The following is an 18767-nucleotide window of genomic DNA, read 5'->3' on the forward strand; positions in this document are numbered from 1 at the left end:
TGACTTACTTTGTTATGGATAGATTGTACATTTGTCCTTTATTATCAATACCTGTTTATTTATATATTTACGATATATTGCAAGTGATCAATGTGTTCTTATCTCTGTTTTGAAGTTTATATATAATTATATATTTTTCTCTTTTTTTAGTGAAGAAACAGTGTCTTAAGATTCAAAATATATAAGACTTAATTGCAAGCTATTCTAGTACAACAGAGGGTCTAAAACAGGTGTTACTTCAAAGGGCACAGGAGGAAAAGCAGTTGATAATGGACTGCGGCAATCGGGGAAGCGCTGGAAGACTTAAGAGGGTGTTACGTGAACTCAAAGAGGAAGAAATTGCAGAAAAAAGATGCAAGGACAATAAAAGCCTAGCAGAGTGGGCAGGATTATATAAGAGTTGCTAATCAAGCTCATGTCAAAAGCACATCTTCTCAGCATGGTGATGCGACTTCACGGATGAATTTGCAGAAACTTGAAAACCTGGCCATTTTAGCAGGGATGGCTAATGTCCTTCATCCAAAATCCACAAGTAAATATGACGCAGTAAAACGTGAACATGAACTTGTCTTGGAGTCCCCACTTAAATCCAAATATCAAGGAAAAAAACATGCCTCCCTTTAACCATGTCACCAGTTAATACCCAAAAAACTATTTCTTACACAAGACCTGGCTGTTTCGAGCAATGGAGTAACACCTACTAGACCCTGCAAAAAAGAACCCAAAATGATGGTACCCTTGGCACCACATATTTTGACAACACAAGGTTTTGTGGCTCATGGCTCATAGTCACACAGCTTGGCGTACAGTGACTTTACATCTGCAGCAACAGCTGTGGATGTGAACCATACCCCTTGCCATGATGACCCGTTTGCAAGCAACAAAAGCTTTGACCATAATGTAAGGAGAGCTAAATGTGTGCTGCCATTATACACATTTGCATATTGTTAAACCTGTATGCCAGCCTTTTTTCCTTGGTTAACGTAACATGCCTTTTGGTGTCAAAACCACTGTTATCTCTGCGAAAAGCCTTGATACTTATTAAAACATAGAATTAAGAAGGTGCATTCATTTCCTCAACAGTAAGGCACATAAACCTACCTGTTGAAATATGAATAAACAAATGGAAAACTGTTTGATATGATAAGTATAAATGATGGCCTAATGGTTGCTTTTTGTTTTTCCCCCTCAGGACAATGAAGAATAATTTTATTTGATGACGGAGGAAAGTCCATCATTCAACGCTGGGTAATGTGTTTTTTTTTTACGGTACATAATGAAATTGCATTTCCACTTGTATGGCCTAATAATGATTTGCCTTCTCTCTAAGAAAATGGTATATAACTCCGTGTCCATAATTAATCAAAATGAAAGCTATTCTCTTGTCCCTGGTTCCTTTCTGAATGAGGAGTGTGTACAGTTACAAGCCGAAAATAAACACTTAATAGGTGCGTGCTTGATATTCTACATTTTCACGTAAACTGCAACAAATTCCCATTAATAGTCCTTTTTTTCCACCCAAACACATGCATTGCCAAAAAATATACTTGTTATGTTTATATTGTATTTATTATCTCCTTCCTTTAACAACTGTATTTATTTGATTATAGCAGTGTTGCAAGGCACTTGCAATAGGGAGCTGGCTATACAGCATTTGCAAGCTGTGCTGTCTGCTTTGACCAATTCAAGGAACTTAACAGATACAGCAGCATCAAAAATATGCAGTTGATCATTCGCTGTACAAAAGGTACTTGTTTTCTTTGCCACTCTTTAGCCCAGTTAAGGTTTATATAGGACAAACCTTGTAGATATTCTGCATGAGGACTTTGAAATTTTTCTGTATGCAGTGTTTTGAAATATGGCTGCTTTATAATCCTGGAGCTAACCTAGTAAATATTACATTGTTAGCCATGTATAGATGCTAAATCAAAGTAAAAAAAACACTCTCTTCCTATGTATATTTTGTAGTATGTAACCTAACATGATGGCAAATATTTAATAGCTGTGTTATTTCGCAGACTGATATGCAGCAGTTGGAGAAGGACTCAAATCATCCTTCACAGTTCAGAGATGTTCTTGTTCCAAAGAAAGAAATTGCACAAACTCTTGGAGGAAGTCAAGGCAGCTCAGGACAGTGCAGGTTTTCTTCTCAATGGTATCAGCGAAATACTTTTTTCTGCAAAAGAAGTTGCATCTGTAAAAGGTGTAACGAAAGCTCGTGCTGGAACAGCTGTCCTTCATGAGGAGAAGGTTGATGCATTATTGGGTAAGATATTACAAATGTTCAAATTAGCATTCAGTCGATCTTGGATTGTGAAAATTCATTATTATAGAATGTGTTGAAGAAGGTGTGCATATGTGGTCTTGTATCATATAATTGTACAATGACTCCATCATTACTTAACAGCTGTCTGCAAAGGAGTGTGAATAGCAATGGAGGTGGCTTGTAATTTATTAACAATTTGTGCTGAGTTTGTGCCACAAATGGCATGCAATTCTGGCACAAAGCCTTGAGTTGGGATTTTATTTCTAAATCTGTAGGTCCAGGTGAGGGGCTCAAACTGGAAAAATGGGTGATAGCAAACTGAACTATTAAAATATCGTACTTGCAGCTTTTATTTAGACCTGATCAACTCTCTTAATAATTAGATCAGTTGGCCCTGTTCCTAGCACTTGGTTGTAAGTTCCAATTTTGATTTCTGGTCACTATGCTAGTTTCTTAGACTGTTTTCCAAATATGAACATTGCAAGTATAGTTCTGACTCACTGTGCTGTCTCCATGATGGTTTTGTAAAAATATCTGGCACTGATTACTTTCTGTTCGAAGAGGAAGCATGACAGCGTCTAGTGAACATGACTATGGCACATGTTTGTTTCAATTCCTCTACATCGGTACAGTCTTTCTTCCAAGTACCCCAGCATTTCAAAACGGTGAAAGAGGCAGAGAAAACAGACTGCTACTATAATGGTCATTAGGGCCCAGGGGCTAAACACCAGTTATGGTGGTGCTTTTTGTTCAATTGAAGTATGCCTATAGGAATAAATATACAAATGAGATGACTCTATAGAGTCATCACAAAAACTACTTTAGGTTGGTGTTCTCATGTCTTCCACTGGCAGGGAGTGATTACCTTTTACAACTCCACGAATACTAATTGAAACTTCAGGATGAGTGAGAATTACTCCAGGATGGGTTCTAGACAATTTAAGGATGACTGTGGATTACTTTAGGATGATTCTACAACAATTTTAGGATGACTGTCGATTATTCCTGGATGATCCTTTAACCCCTTCAGGATCGAAGTTGATTACTTTGGAATGATCCCATGACAATTTCAGGACAACTGTGAACAGCCACACATCCATACAACTACTTCACAGGAGTACACCAGCAGCACTACACACAGGGCCCATTGACACACTCCATGACTGACAAACACCAGTAGGAATCTACACACATACACCCCTCACACCAGCAGCACACAACACCAGTGTCAAACTCACTGAAGGCTGGCAATACTTGCCAGTCAATACATACACAAACAACCACACACCTTGAGGGTGATTGTTGAAGCAATGCGTGAGAAAACACAACCACAATGGCAGTGTGGAACAGCAGGTCTGCACAGTCCCCACAAACAGCAACAAGACACATGAATGTGCAACAAAATACAACACTGAATTGCCAGTCACACACTCTGCATACTTACAAGTGTCAAAAACAACAAGTAGGAGTCAGACAGAACTGCAAGGACACACCAACACATTGCACAGTGCACAACATACAACTCACACATGTGCATACAACCACATCCACAGGGCTGAACAATCAAAACAACAGGCATACAACTCCTGGGTGACACATGTGTGTATTTGGCAATGCAGGGGCATGCACACATCAACACTCCCGACAAACTCACCCCCTCCACACTGCACACTACCTGACCATCCAAAAGCACACATGGAAAGTAAGCCATGGGACTAGGATGACTGGCCATCACAAGATGACCACACACGTACACCACTGGGCACACATAAAGGAAGAATACACATACATGATGACCCTGGCCAGTCTGCCTGCAATACTGTGTGCAGAAACCCACTCTGTCCTGGCAGTGCCCCCAACCTGACATGTGTACAATATATCCAACATAAACAAATTAAGTAAATGACAACTGCTTTCCATTGAAAAGTTGACACCATTGCCCCCTCAAGTATCGGGGTCAGGAAGAACTGAAGACCCTGTCACCCCTGAAAAAAATAGAGTAAGTGAGCCCAAACACTGACTAAGTTGAAGTGGCACACAGACCATGTGGCACAGTAAACCATATACACACAGCAAAATAACTTTATTCAGTAAGGACACTGACAAAATAGACAACATGAGCAACTGTCTTTATTCACATATTGCACAGATAGACACCATGAGAAGAGAAGAGCAAGGCACAAAATGCAGAGCATGTCCATGGGAAGCTGCACAGGCAAGGGCAAAACAGAAGTGAACAACAAGGCCAGTGGCCAGGGCTAAGTGCAGAGTATGTCCATGGGAAGCTGCACAGGCAAGGGCAAAACAGCAGTGAACAACAAGGCCTGTGGCCAGTCCAGGGTCCAGAGTATGTCCATGAGATGCTGCACAGGCAAGGGCAAAACAGCAGTGAACAACAAGGCCAGTGGCCAGGTCTAAGTGCAGAGCATGTCCATGATAAGCTTCACAGGCAAGGGCAAAACAGCAGTGAACAACAAGGCCTGTGGCCAGGGCTAAGTGCAGAGCATGTCCATGAGAAGCTGCACAGGCAAGGGCAAAACAGCAGTGAACAACAAGGCCAGTGGCCAGGTCTAAGTGCAGAGCGTGTCCATGAAAAGCTGCACAGGGAATGTGTGTGACTGTACCTTTCCATGGTCAGCAACACAGTCAGTGGGTAACAATGTGCAGTACAAGCCTATGTGTGTGAGAGACAGGTGTGTGAGGGTGACTAACACTCAAACTTGGCTGTCAGGCATACTGGGAGCTGGCTGTGTCTCTGGGTTTATCGGGGCACTTGACCAGGGAGAGAGTGGACCAGCTGAGGTAGAGCTGTCAGTGCCTTGGCAAGCTGGAGGGCTCCTTGGACCAGGTGGTGTAGTGGCACGTGGAGGCGGAGTCATGCAGACGGGAGACACGGTGTGGTTGGGAGATTGCGGAGGGGTGCATTTCCACTTCTTGGGCATCCTAAATGGCTTGACTGACTCTGGATCAATGGGAAGTGGTGTGGACACAACAGGAACACTCACCACCAAAGCTGCATCAGGTGCAGACACTGGCACCCCCTCTGTGCTGGACCCATCGGAACGCTGTGCCTTGCTTCGCCTCTGCCCCCTCCCCTGTTTACTAGGTGTCACCCCTACAGTGCCCTCCATCCTCTGCTTCACTGGGCTTGGAATGGGAGTCGAGGTGGTGGGTGAATCTGCCTTGGAGCCCTTCCTCGGTATACCCTTAGCAGGCACCACCTCCTTGGTGGGCACAGAAACTGTATGCCTCTCTTTGCGAGATGCTTTAGGGGCAGAAGAGTCCTTGGATGGGGATGCCTCTGAGACATGTGTGCCTGAGGTCTGCTGCTTTGCTTTTTGTCCCCTGGTGTCGCCTGACGGGCTTTTCTCTCTGTGCTCTGGGGTGGCTTTGGTCCTCTGTGGGGATGGTGTCTGCACCCGGGACCGATTGGGTTGCTGCTGCTGTGTGCCATAGCGTGACTTTGATGTAAGTGGACCGTGGTCACAATCGTCAGACGTGGTCACTGCCAGCGGGCTGGACAAAGGGACCGGAGCTGGACTATGAGTATGTGCCTGTTGAAGGGCAGACGTCACTGTTGAGGACAAAGCCTGGACAGTCCGGTGCAGCCCACCCACGTCTGAATGTATGCCCTCCATGAAAGCAACCACCTGGGTCAATTTTTTGACGTGGTCAATGAAGGCATTGAGGAGTGCTGTCTGGCCTAAACACAGCTGGTGCAAAAGGTCCACAGAGTCAGCACTGATGGCAGCAGGGGGGACAGGGGCAGGGGCAGCGGTGCCAGGGGTGAAGGACACTCTTCCCCTCTTACTGAGGCGGACACAGGCAGCACCAGAGGAAGTGGCTGGGAGGGTGGGCACTGACCGCTGTGTGGTGGAAGACGATGCAGAGTCCCCGTTCCCTGTGCCCGCCAACATGGATGCATCTCCGCTGGCAAGAGATGATGTGGTGCTTTGTGTCTCAGGCTGTGATTCCTCCAGCAGACTCCTGTCCCCTGCTGAGGCGCTGGTGACATCTGTGTCACTGGGCTCCTGTGCAGCTGTTGTGCTAGTTTCACCCCCACTGGTGCCCGTCCCCTGCCCCTCTGTGACCACAGGAGATGTTTCATGAGAGAGAGAGATGTAGGGTCAAGTCAGTGGCAGTAACAGAACAAACATATGCAAGCAATGCATAACAAAAGATGACCAAATCTACATATTGCACACCACCCTGTGCAATCACATCATGCCAACTCACTATATAGACTCAAACAGTGTGTGGAAACTGGAAACTCAGGCATGAGTGAGCCATGTGATGACCACACAGCACAACACCCTGCTTGTGGCTCTGTTCTACCAGAAACACAACTGGCTCTGAGCACACCTAGGGACATGATGGAGGCACACTACTTGGAACAGGATGGGACAACACAGACTACAACATGACAGTTCACAATGGCCAATAGCCCATGCCACCCACAATGTCGTACTTTGGGGCTCAAAGACTGATGCACATTGTTGTTAGATGTCTAGGCCTCCCCATTCCGGGTGCATGCAATGGACGCATTGATGAAGGCACAGTCAGATTAGGCACACTGCCGTTCCCTCCCATGGGATTCCCAAGACTACCCCAATGCAGAAGAAAACTGAAGAGCACAACTCAGAATGCAATTGGCATGCACAGCATCCAAATCACCTTTGTAAGTACAGTTAGTGCAAATGCATGACACCGGCACCTAGCCCAGCAGCCATTTACATGCCACTGCATCACACTACCAACATCACATAGCCCAGCGCTGGCACAGGCTCTGTACACATGCAGCCACTCCCAGCCAAAGTTATCCTCCACAAATGCTCACCCCTGGCTTGCTGCTAATGCTCCTTCAAACGTGCCTCCAGCTCAGGCTGTGTCACCGCCAAGATGCACCCCATTAGTGGTGCCAAACGCCCAGTGCGAGCAAGCAGCCCCAAGGTCATCTCCGCCATGTTCTTAGCCAGCCGGCTGATGTTTTCCCACCTCTTGTGGCAGTGGGTGCGCCATTGGTTTGAGACCCCCAGAGCTCGCACCTTCACTGCAATGGCCCTCCACACGGCCTTATGCTGGTGTACCTTGAGCTGCAGGCATGGGAGACAAGAGGGGGAAATGATCAGTGACATAGTGTTATGTACCGACATCTCTCAGTATAGCAGCAAGATACAAACTCATCACATATCCAATGATATTTCTATCAGAGACTAGAGTACATCTCACATGGTACATCTGCATGGGAAAAGCTGATGTAAATGCATGCATGTGTGAGGGGGAACACAGTCCCTGCACATCTCACACACATGCAGGATGCCAGCACTGAAACACCTGTGTAGCCTGGCCACATATCCAGTCCATTGTCGGTTTGAGCAACACATACATCACATATCAACCTGTGTTTGGGGGTAGACTCACTGTGTCCAAGACTGCACAGCCCTTAATGTCCCTGCCCTATGAATAGATAACTGTGTCATGGATGTCACATTGAGGGACTTGATCTTACAATTCCAAAATCCTCTTCACAAGGCCAGTCGTGTGCAATCTACAGTGCTGAGATGGCCCATAGCTGGAGTGCAATGTGAAAAGACTGATGTCATACTCTGTAAGTTGAGTGAGGGGTCCTTGTCTTTGTGGGCGGGTACTGTGCAGGCCAGCTGGGCTCACACTGAGCTGGACTATAGGGCCACACACAGCCATTCAGCCAAGCAATCACTGTCCTGACACCTGCATGAACAACCTTCTGCGTCACTGTATGGCTGACAACACAACACTGGTCACACATACATACATGTGCAGGCAGGGAAACCTGTGGCATTGGGTACACACACCTTCCCCCTGGAGACAGCATATCATGCACTGTATGGCACAACGCCACACTCCCAGGCACATACTGCATCAGTCCAATAACATGTGTGCCCCCCTGCCCTAACTGCCCACTGTTGAGGACTTAACACTACATTTGGGGCACCATATATCCTTGGGTACTGATTGAGCACCTCGTCCACCAGGACCTCTGTTAGACGGACCGGGAGGGTCGGCCGAGGACAAGGGGAGAGGTCTCCGGGGAGAGCCGTCTCCAGCGATCGTACAGACAAATAACTTCCCCCCCACAGACAGATACCACACAAGGAGATGAGTTAGCGTTCTTTATAAGCACTTCTTAAGGTACGATGAAAAGGTACAAGGAGGTCTGGACTCAGGGGTCCCCTCGATTCAAGTCTCTCAAGATGGGAAAAGGGGGTAGCGGGATAGTCTGGTTACCAGTCTGGTAGTTGAGGTGGTATGGTGGGTAGCTCACAATCCTCGAGCTTGGTGGTCTAGCTGGTACGGGCCGCGGCAGCGCCAGCAGGTCCCAGTGAAGATGGTCGATACACGGTCCGCGGCAGCGCCAGCAGGTCCCAGTGAAGATGGTCGATGTACGGTCCGCGGCAGCGCCAGCAGGTCCCGGTGAAGATGGTCGTTACAACGGGCCGCGGCAGCGCCAGCAGGTCCCGACGAGGATGGATGTTGCAGAAGGCCGCGGCAGCGCCAGCAGGCAGGTCGATAGTTCACAAGATAGGGCTACGGCAGCGCCAGTAGTCCGTCAAGGCTGAGTTCTCTCGGTGTCTCTCGACTCCAGGATACAACTGCCTTCCTGCTCCGGAGCTGCTCCAGTTATAGGGCAGGTGCCCTTTGATGTCCGGACCCTCGCACTTGGAGGTCGGAGGGTCCGGGATGAAGGTGTCCAGACACCCAGCGGGGGGTGGAGCCGGTGCCTGGGGGAGCTGGAGGCGATCGTCACCTGACGGGGGAGAGTCCTTGGCGCTTCATTCTCCCATTGACCTGCCAAGTGGTCCGCTCACCTCCTGGGTGGATGGTGGTGCCGGGATGTCGGGGCCGGCCAGGCCCAGGGTTAGGGTCGGGGGGAGGCCACGCGGCCTCGTGGCGCAGGGCCCAAGATGGCGGCTTGATCCGGCCGAGGGAGCCGGTGGTGGCTTGGGCCCGTGATACATGGAGGTCCGAGGGCAGGAGTTCCGTCGGGAGACGGGGTGCGGGTGATTCTCGTGGGTCGCGCCTGGGGGGCCGGGGCTTGGGCCCTGTCATGCGGGGAGGGAGCAAGCCCTTCGTGTGGCCTGTCCAACATGCGTCCCCCCCAGCTGAAGGCGGGGAGAGTCACCCATCTCCTTGGGGACTCTCCTCGTCGAGGCGGAAGAAGCGGGACAGGCCATCTGCGTTGGCGTGGTCTTGGCCCGGTCGGTGCTCCACGGTGAAGTCCATTCCCTGCAGGGAGATGGACCAGCGCAATAGTTTTGGGTTTTCCCCCCGCATCTGCATCAGCCACTGCAGGGGTCTATGGTCGGTTTGTACCCGGAAGTGGGTACCGAAGAGATAGGGCCGGAGCTTTTTGAGGGCCCACACCACTGCGAAGGCCTCCCTCTCGATGGTGCTCCAGCGCTGTTCTCGGGCCAGGAGACGTCGGCTGATGAAGGCCACCGGCTGGTCATGACCCTCGGGGTTCACTTGGGAAAGAACCGCTCCGATGCCGTGGTCGGAGGCGTCTGTCTGTACTACGAATTCCCGACTGTAATCGGGGGCCTGGAGCACAGGGGCGGTGCACAGGGCGGCCTTCAGCTTTTCGAAGGCCGCTTGACAATCGGGGGTCCAGTTAATCCGCTTCGGTTGGTTCTTGGACGTGAGACCCGTGAGGGGCCCCACAATGCTGCCGTAGTCCCTCACGAACCGCCGGTAGTAGCCGGTGAGCCCCAAGAAGGCTCGGACTTCGGTCTGGGTGACGGGGGGCTGCCAGGACTGGATGGCAGCAATCTTAAGTTGCAGCGGGGCCACCAGCCCGCTCCCTACCTGGTGCCCCAGGTAGGTCACGGACCCTTGACCAATTTGGCATTTGCCGGCCTTAATCGTGAGGCCGGCCCGCTGGAGGGCCTGTAGGACCTCCTGGAGGTGGAGGAGGTGGTCGGACCAGTGGCGGCTGTATACAGCGATATCGTCCAGGTAGGCAGCGCTGAACTCTTCGAGCCCCGCCAAGACCTGGTTCACAAGACGTTGAAATGTAGCGGGGGCGTTCTTCATGCCAAAGGGCATGACCTTGAAGTGGTAGTGGCCATCGGGGGTAGAGAAGGCGGATCGTTCTTGAGCCCGGGGTGTGAGACCGATCTGCCAGTAGCCCGCTGTTAGGTCGAAGATACTGAGGTAGCGGGCGGCCCCCAGCCGGTCGATCAATTCATCCGCTCTGGGGATAGGATGAGCGTCGGTTCGGGTGACAGCGTTCAAGCCCCGGTAGTCGACGCAGAATCTCAGTTCAGGTGTGGTGCCGGGGGCAGCGGCTTTGGGGACCAATACAACCGGGCTGGCCCAGGGACTGTCCGAGGGCTCGATGACCCCGATCATGAGCATTTTGGCCACTTCCTCTTGTATGCAGGCCCGTACCCGATCTGGTACGCGGTAGGCCCGGTGTCGGATAGGGGGACTGTCCCTGGTGTCCACGTCGTGCAAGCACCAAGGGGTGACCCCGGGAGTGAGGGAGAACAGTGAAGCGAACCGCAGAAGGAGGTCCCTGCAGCCCTGGCGTTGCTCTGGGGTGAGGGCATCGGAGAGCCGGACCCCTTCCACGGAATCGTCGTTCTCCTGAGTCTTCAGGAGATCCGGGAGGGGTTCGGAGTCCTCCTCTGCTCCACTGTCTGTAGCCATCAGGAGGCTGAGTTCTGAGCGCACAAAGTGTGGTTTGAGTCTGTTGGTGTGGAGGACCCGAAGGGGGTTCCGGGGGGTCCCCATGTCGATGAGGTAAGTGACGGGGCTTTTGCGCTCGACCACCTTGAAGGGCCCCGTCCACTTATCTTGCAAGGCACATGGTTCGGTGGGGGACATCACCCACACTTGTTGTCCAGGTTCGAACTCGACGGAGGAGGCATTGTGATCATACCATCTCTTCATGTCTTCCTGGCTGGCCTCGAGGTTCACCTTGGCCATCTCCCTGAAGCGCCGGGTCTGATTACGTAGGGCCAGGAGGTACTTGAAGACGTCTGGAGGGGTCTTTAGGGGGGCCATCTCCCAACCTTCTTTGACTAGGCTGAGGGGCCCTCGCACAGGGTGCCCGTACAGGAGTTCGAAAGGGCTAAAACCGAGGGACTTCTGGGGAACTTCTCGGTAGGCGAAGAGGAGGCACGGGAGTAGTACATCCCACTGGCGACGGAGGGGCTCTTCCAATCCCCCAATCATCCCCTTGAGAGTGCGGTTGAATCGCTCCACTAGTCCATTCCCTTGGGGGTGATAGGGGGTCGTGAATCGGTAGGTGACCCCGCACTGTTGCCAGAGGGACTTCATGTATTTGGAGATGAAGTTCGTGCCTCGGTCGCTGACGACTTCTCGGGGGAAGCCCACCCGGGAGAAGATCCCCATTAGGGCCCGGCCAACCACCGGAGCTGTTACAGTTCGTAGAGGCACCGCCTCGGGGTAGCGGGTGGCGTGATCCACCAGTACCAGGATGAACCTATGTCCTTGTGCCGTGCGGGGGTCCAGGGGCCCCACAATGTCTATTCCTACCCTCTCGAACGGGGTGGTGACCACCGGGAAGGGTTGTAGAGGGGCCTTCAGCTTACGGCCACTCTTCCCGCTGGCCTGGCACGTGGGGCAGGACCGGCAGTGGTTCAGGACGTCGTTCCGCATCTTCGGCCAGAAAAAGTGGGTCACTAGGCGACTGTAAGTTTTGTCTTGGCCCAGGTGTCCAGCCAGGGGGACATCGTGGGCCAGGTTGAGCAGGAAGTCTCTGAAGCGGAGAGGTACCACCAGTACTCGACCGGCCCCTAGCTCTGCGATTCTCTGTTCGCTGTATAGCAGGTCGTTCTCCCAGTAGACCCAGTGAGTTCCGGTGGAGTCCCCTGCGCTCTGGGCGCTGGCTTGTTGGCGGAGTCCCTCGAGGGAGGGGCAGGTCTTTTGCTCCTGGCGGAACTGTTCTTGGGTGGGCCCCCCTTCTTGACGCCACTGAGCCAGGCCGGGGACGTCCTGGGGTTGCGCGTCCCCTTCGGTCGTTGGCTCCGGGGGGTTGGCCTCGTCGTTGTCTTCTACTGGGGCGACCGGGGGCAGAGGTGCTGGCCATTCCGGTTCTTCTGGTCGGGGAACGGCACGGGCGGCCATGGACCGGGTGGTTACGCAGGCCCAGTCCGGGAGGCCCAGCATCCCCAGGTGCTCTCTTCTCTCGACGGTGGCCCACGGGGAACTCTCAAGGTCATTCCCCAGGAGGCAGTCCACGGGGGCATCATCCCGGACCGTCACTTTCAACAGGCCGGAGACCCCTCCCCATTCGAAGGGGACGCAGGCCATTTGACACAGACTTTCGGAATTGTCGGCTGAGCAGACGGGGCAGAGAATGTTCGGCAGAATCTGCTCGGGTTTCACCAGGTGACAGCGGACGGCCGTCACACGGGCGCCTGTGTCACGTAAGGCCTCGGCCCGATGCCCATTAATGGTCACCCACTGACCGTATTTCCTGGTGTTGGCGGGTAGGGGAGCCCGCGGGACTATGTCTTTTCCCCCTAGGCACGCTAGAACCATGGCGGCCGGTTCCCACTCTTGCTGGGCCGGCTCATACTCTTCCTGTTCCTCTGATAGTCGTTCTTCCCCCAGGGCGGCGGCAGCTACCTGGCGGGGCTTGGGTGTTTGGTTCTGCGGGCAGCTCGGGTCATTGGCGTAATGGCCGACTCGCTGGCATCGGTGGCACGTGACATTGGCTCGGAACCCTGGACGCATCGGGGGGTTTCCCCGGCCGGCCGGGGGCGGGGTGCTGGCCACGGGTGTTGCCGGGAGGGTGTCTCTCCCTCGCCCCTGGCCTCCTCCTCCTCCCCGAGGACGGTGCTGGCCTTGGTTGCTTCGGTTCTGCTCGTGCGGTCCTCTCCGGCCCACTCGGGTGCTCTCCCATTGGTCAGCTTCAGCGGTGAGCTGCCGGGGGTCGGTCAATTTACTGTCGAGGAGGTGCTGCCTGAGCTCGACGAAGCAGTTGTTCGACAGGTGTTCCCATACCATAAGGTTAAAGAGTTGTTCGTAGGTCGTTACATGGCTCCCCTTGATCCAACCCTCGAAGGCTCGGCTGAAATAGTTTACGTACTCCACCCAAGTTGTACCCGGGATCCGGGTGCAATCTCTGAACCTCTGGCGGTACATCTCGGGTGTGAGGCCGTAGCGGGTGAGGAGGACAGCCTTCATGTGGTCGTAGGACGACATTTGGTGATCTGGGAGCTGCAACAGGGCATCGCGACCTTCGTTGACGAACCTCCCCCATAGTCCAGCTCCCCAATCACTCCGGTCGATCCGGTGGGAGGTCATGGCGATCTCGTAGGCTTTGAACCACTGCTGTATGTCGTCTTCTCGGACATACTCTCGGACAACATCCTTGGGGATGTGGACTTTTTTCTCGGTTGCCCCTGGGGTGTGCGGTCGCTCAGGCACCCCCGGTTCTTTATTCTGTTTCCGAAGTTCTATTTCCGCCAGTTTGCGCTCGTGTTCGAGTGTTATTCTTTTTTCCTCAAGCTCTCTCTGTCTCTGTTTTTCTTCACGCTCCTCTCGGAGCCGCAGATGCTCTAGATTTAGTTTCTGCTCGGCTAACTTTAGTTCACCGTCCATCTTGAGTCGTGCCATTTCCAACTCGTGTAATCTGGTCCTTTCTCTTTCCTGGATCTCCTCCTGCGAGAGGCCCGTTCCCCGCTCCTCGGGAGCCGTGGCGTTCCCCTCTGGTGCGACACTGTTTTGGTCGGAGGATCCGGTGATCCCAGTTTCTGCCCACGACTCAAGGGCGCGCTTCAAATCATCTTTGGTACTCAGGCCGGTGGTAGCAATGCCTAGTTCCATGCAGAATTGTTTAAGTTCGCGGTGGCTATATTCTTCCAACTTATCCATTTGGAACTTTTCATTGGAACCGCTATCTTTGGCTGACATCGTGGTTTTGTCGTGGGGTGAGCTACTCTCTGTACGATTACGCGTTGATTCGGATCGCGCCGCTGGCCACCAATGTTAGACGGACCGGGAGGGTCGGCCGAGGACAAGGGGAGAGGTCTCCGGGGAGAGCCGTCTCCAGCGATCGTACAGACAAATAACTTCCCCCCCACAGACAGATACCACACAAGGAGATGAGTTAGCGTTCTTTATAAGCACTTCTTAAGGTACGATGAAAAGGTACAAGGAGGTCTGGACTCAGGGGTCCCCTCGATTCAAGTCTCTCAAGATGGGAAAAGGGGGTAGCTGGATAGTCTGGTTACCAGTCTGGTAGTTGAGGTGGTATGGTGGGTAGCTCACAATCCTCGAGCTTGGTGGTCTAGCTGGTACGGGCCGCGGCAGCGCCAGCAGGTCCCAGTGAAGATGGTCGATACACGGTCCGCGGCAGCGCCAGCAGGTCCCAGTGAAGATGGTCGATGTACGGTCCGCGGCAGCGCCAGCAGGTCCCGGTGAAGATGGTCGTTACAACGGGCCGCGGCAGCGCCAGCAGGTCCCGACGAGGATGGATGTTGCAGAAGGCCGCGGCAGCGCCAGCATGCAGGTCGATAGTTCACAAGATAGGGCTACGGCAGTGCCAGTAGTCCGTCAAGGCTGAGTTCTCTCGGTGTCTCTCGACTCCAGGATACAACTGCCTTCCTGCTCCGGAGCTGCTCCAGTTATAGGGCAGGTGCCCTTTGATGTCCGGACCCTCGCACTTGGAGGTCAGAGGGTCCGGGATGAAGGTGTCCAGACACCCAGCGGGGGGTGGAGCCGGTGCCTGGGGGAGCTGGAGGCGATCGTCACCTGGCGGGGGAGAGTCCTTGGCGCTTCGTTCTCCCATTGACCTGCCAAGTGGTCCGCTCACCTCCTGGGTGGATGGTGGTGCCGGGATGTCGGGGCCGGCCAGGCCCAGGGTTAGGGTCGGGGGGAGGCCACGCGGCCTCGTGGCGCAGGGCCCAAGATGGCGGCTTGACCCGGCCGAGGGAGCCGGTGGTGGCTTGGGCCCGTGATACATGGAGGTCCGAGGGCAGGAGTTCCGTCGGGAGACGGGGTGCGGGTGATTCTCGTGGGTCGCGCCTGGGGGGCCGGGGCTTGGGCCCTGTCATGCGGGGAGGGAGCAAGCCCTTCGTGTGGCCTGTCCAACAACCTCCAGCTCCTCGCTCGTCAAGGGACTGGCACAGATCTTCTCTGTCCTTGCCATCACTGTGGACATGAGACAACAGCGGCAGAATTGGGTGGTGAGGGGTCTCTGGCAGCAGTCCCTTGAGGCAGCAGCAGGTGAGGGCTCTCTGGCAGCAGTCCCTGGAGGCAGCAGCAGGTGAGGGGTCTCAGACAGCAGTCCCTGGAGGCAGCAACAGGTGAGTGGTCTCAGGCAGCAGTCCCTGGAGCCAGCAGCAGGTGAGGGGTCTCAGGCAGCTGTCCCTTGAGGCAGCAGCAGGTGAGGGGTCTCTGGCAGCAGTCCCTGGAGGCAGCAGCAGGTGAGGGGTCTCTGGCAGCAGGCTCTGGGAGCAGTGGAAATGTGAGGCTCACTCCCACACATATATAACCCCCTGGGGTCGTTTCAAAGGTTCCAAGCTGCAGCAATTGGTGGTCCAGGTCTACCTCTTTCAAATGCATCCAATGACCGCCTACTGCGATCTTCAAAATTGCATCATGCCACTGCAATCAAGGTTCCCATTGGCTCTAGGGCAAGCTCCATGGTGGTGACACACCGCAGAGGCCCGGTGTGCGCTAGCGCGATGGTGCATCTTTTAAATGCATCCAATGACCGCCTCCGCGGTAGCATAGCACTCCTACTGCGATCTTCAAAATTGCATCATGCCACTGCAATCAAGGTTCCCATTGGCTCTAGGGCAAGCTCCATGGTGGTGACACACTGCAGGGGCCCGGTGTGCGCCCCCGCAGTTTTGGCGGCAGAGCATGCCAACCACCATCCCCCCATGTCTCCATGCCTATCACTACCGCACTTGTGTGAATGGGGGGTGCTTTTGACACACCGCTGGGGCCAGGTGGTAGCTACTGCGATATGGGTTCCATATAATGGCAATGGCCATCTGGCAAGCATCAACAGTGCACAGTGTCCACATGGTCAATGGCACATCATTGTGCAGACAATGCCAATGTTCCATTTACACCACTGGTGACTACACATGCCATGTTTGTGTATGTGATTTTGTAGATTGGCCTTTACTCCCTCACATGTCACTTATGGATTTGATGGTTGGGTAGGCAGGACAGTGTTGTCCTGGACTCTACAATGTGTACAAATGTCAATGTGTTGAGGTGCAGTGACAATCACAGCAATGCACGTCTCAATGAATGATGATCTATTTGCATGGCCTCTTATGTCTGCTCATGCACACAATCGTCATTTCTGCGTCGACTCTGGTCATTGTGTTGTTGATGTGTGCCAGGTTGAAACGACGCATGAAGGTGTGACAAGTACAGCAGCTAGGTAGGAGACAGTTGGGTTGATTTGTTACACATTTGCTGGATGCTATACTCCCAGGCGTGCCCATGTGAAGTGTGGCCATATCCCTATGGGCATTCAGATTGATCAAGGTGGTGTTTGAGCTACTTGTTTTGTGTAAGTTGACAGGTGTGCCCTTTGTGTAGCTGAAGGTGTCCCTAAATCTAAGCTGGTCTGTAACTCAATATTGATGGCAGTCATTGTTGTCGTTGTGTCATCCAGAACATGAGATGCTGTGCCATCTCATGATGTATTGCATTGACATGTGTCCACTTTCATCTTAAATAGGAGGAGGCCAAATCTGATTTGTCACTTGACGGTGCTGGAGGACATGGATGATGTGGCAATCATCCGGAAATGCCGTCTGGATAGAGCCACCCTATCAACCCTTTGTGATCTGTTGGAGCCCCACCTGTAGTGTCACCGGACATATCCAACAGCTTTCACCCTTACTTATAAGGTGATGGTGGCCTGCATTTTTTTGCAACTGTATCGTTCCAAGAGACAGTGGCCAGCACTGGTGGGATGTCACAACCAATGTTCAGCATGGTGCTGTGTGATGTACTGTCCGCCATGATGATATACAAGGACAGATACATCCATTTCCCCAGGGGTGCTGAATTCCCAGCTGTGAAGGGAGACTTCTATCCCCTTGGACACATCCCTAATGTTGTTAGTGCCATTGATTGCACCCATGTTGGGCTTGTGCCACTACAGGCAAGTGAGCACATTTACAGGAATCGCAAACATTACCACTCCATAAATGTGCAAGTGGTGTGCCTGGCAGATATGTTCATCTCCCACATGTGTGCCAAATTCCCAGGCTCGGCCCAAGACTCCTACATCCTGCGGAACAGCATTGCGCCCCAGCTGATGGCTAATCTGCTTCCCGAGTGTGCATGGATTGTGGGTGAGTATGCCAAGTTGGATGGCCTGCTGGGTGTGTGACCTGCTGCCCTCTGCCTCAGTGACATTGCAATGTCTATTTGTGTTTGTCATACCTAGGTGACTCTGCATATCCCAACCGTCCCTGGTTGCTGAGCCCACTGAGGAATCCCAGGACCCCGGCTGATGTCCGCTACAATGAGGCACATGGGAGGACACATCGTGTGGTGGAGCGTACTTTTGGTCTGCTCAAGTCACATTTCCGCTGCCTGGACAAGACTGGAGGTGCCCTGTCATACTCGCCCGGGAAGGTGTGTCAGATTGTAGTGGCATGCTGCATGCTCCACAACCTAGCCATTCGCAGGGATACTCCCCTGTTCCTGGATGATGGGGAGGACCCAATGCCCCAGCCTGCAAACCAACCCATGTCCAGTGATGAGGACAGTGGAGAGGAGGAAGGTGTTGACCTACGTGAACAGCTAATCACCCGCTACTTCACATGAAGGTGGGTGACAATGTACAACATACCCATTGTCTGCTGATATTTCTGTTGTCATGAAGGGGCATGTGAGAATTGTAACAGCAGCCAGTTGTAGACTCAGCAGTGGTTGGCAATGTTTCTGGGACAGGTCATTTGGGAACATCTACAGGACGTGTATGTTGACACTTGTTGCCCATTGTGACGTGTGCATGTTGGGTTATCTTGAAGGTAGGTGTTGTGTGATGTCTGTGATGCCACACACAGACCAGTGACTGTTGTTCTGTTGTGTTTCACTAGGTGCCTTCAACTTCTCCTTGCCAACATACAGCTGATACTCCTGGTACATTGTGATCATGTTGAAGACTGTACATCCTGCAATAAAGAAGGAGCTGACACAACAACATGTGTGTAAGGATTTTTTATTTGCAATGGTGACATGTGAAGGGGGTGTACATTTCCATTGAGGTGGTGGTGGAGCAGTGAGTTGACAGTTTTGGTAAATGAGATAATCGAGTAGTCACCACATTTACATGGTAACCCAGTCTAACAGACAGATGGCATTCACAAGGCAATGTGGGGAAGGACAGTCCAAAAAGTCAATGCAGTGATGAGGGTTGCCATAAGGGCTGGCTCCATGACTGGCGTTTGGCAGGTGCGTTGCCTCCAGATACTCCCAGGGTCTTCTTAGGACGGCCCCTTTG

At 52.7% G+C, this 18767-nt stretch overlaps 1 pseudogene; it reads left to right on the forward strand.

Moving 5' to 3' along the window:
- The first annotated feature begins 269 nt into the window (after positions 1-269).
- LOC146853858 (uncharacterized) overlaps positions 270-18767 on the forward strand; it is a 93972-nt pseudogene continuing 75474 nt past the window's right edge.

Source organism: Triturus cristatus, chromosome 4_1, assembly GCF_964204655.1.
Source record: "Triturus cristatus chromosome 4_1, aTriCri1.1, whole genome shotgun sequence".
In the NCBI taxonomy this organism is placed as follows: Eukaryota; Metazoa; Chordata; class Amphibia; order Caudata; family Salamandridae; genus Triturus; species Triturus cristatus.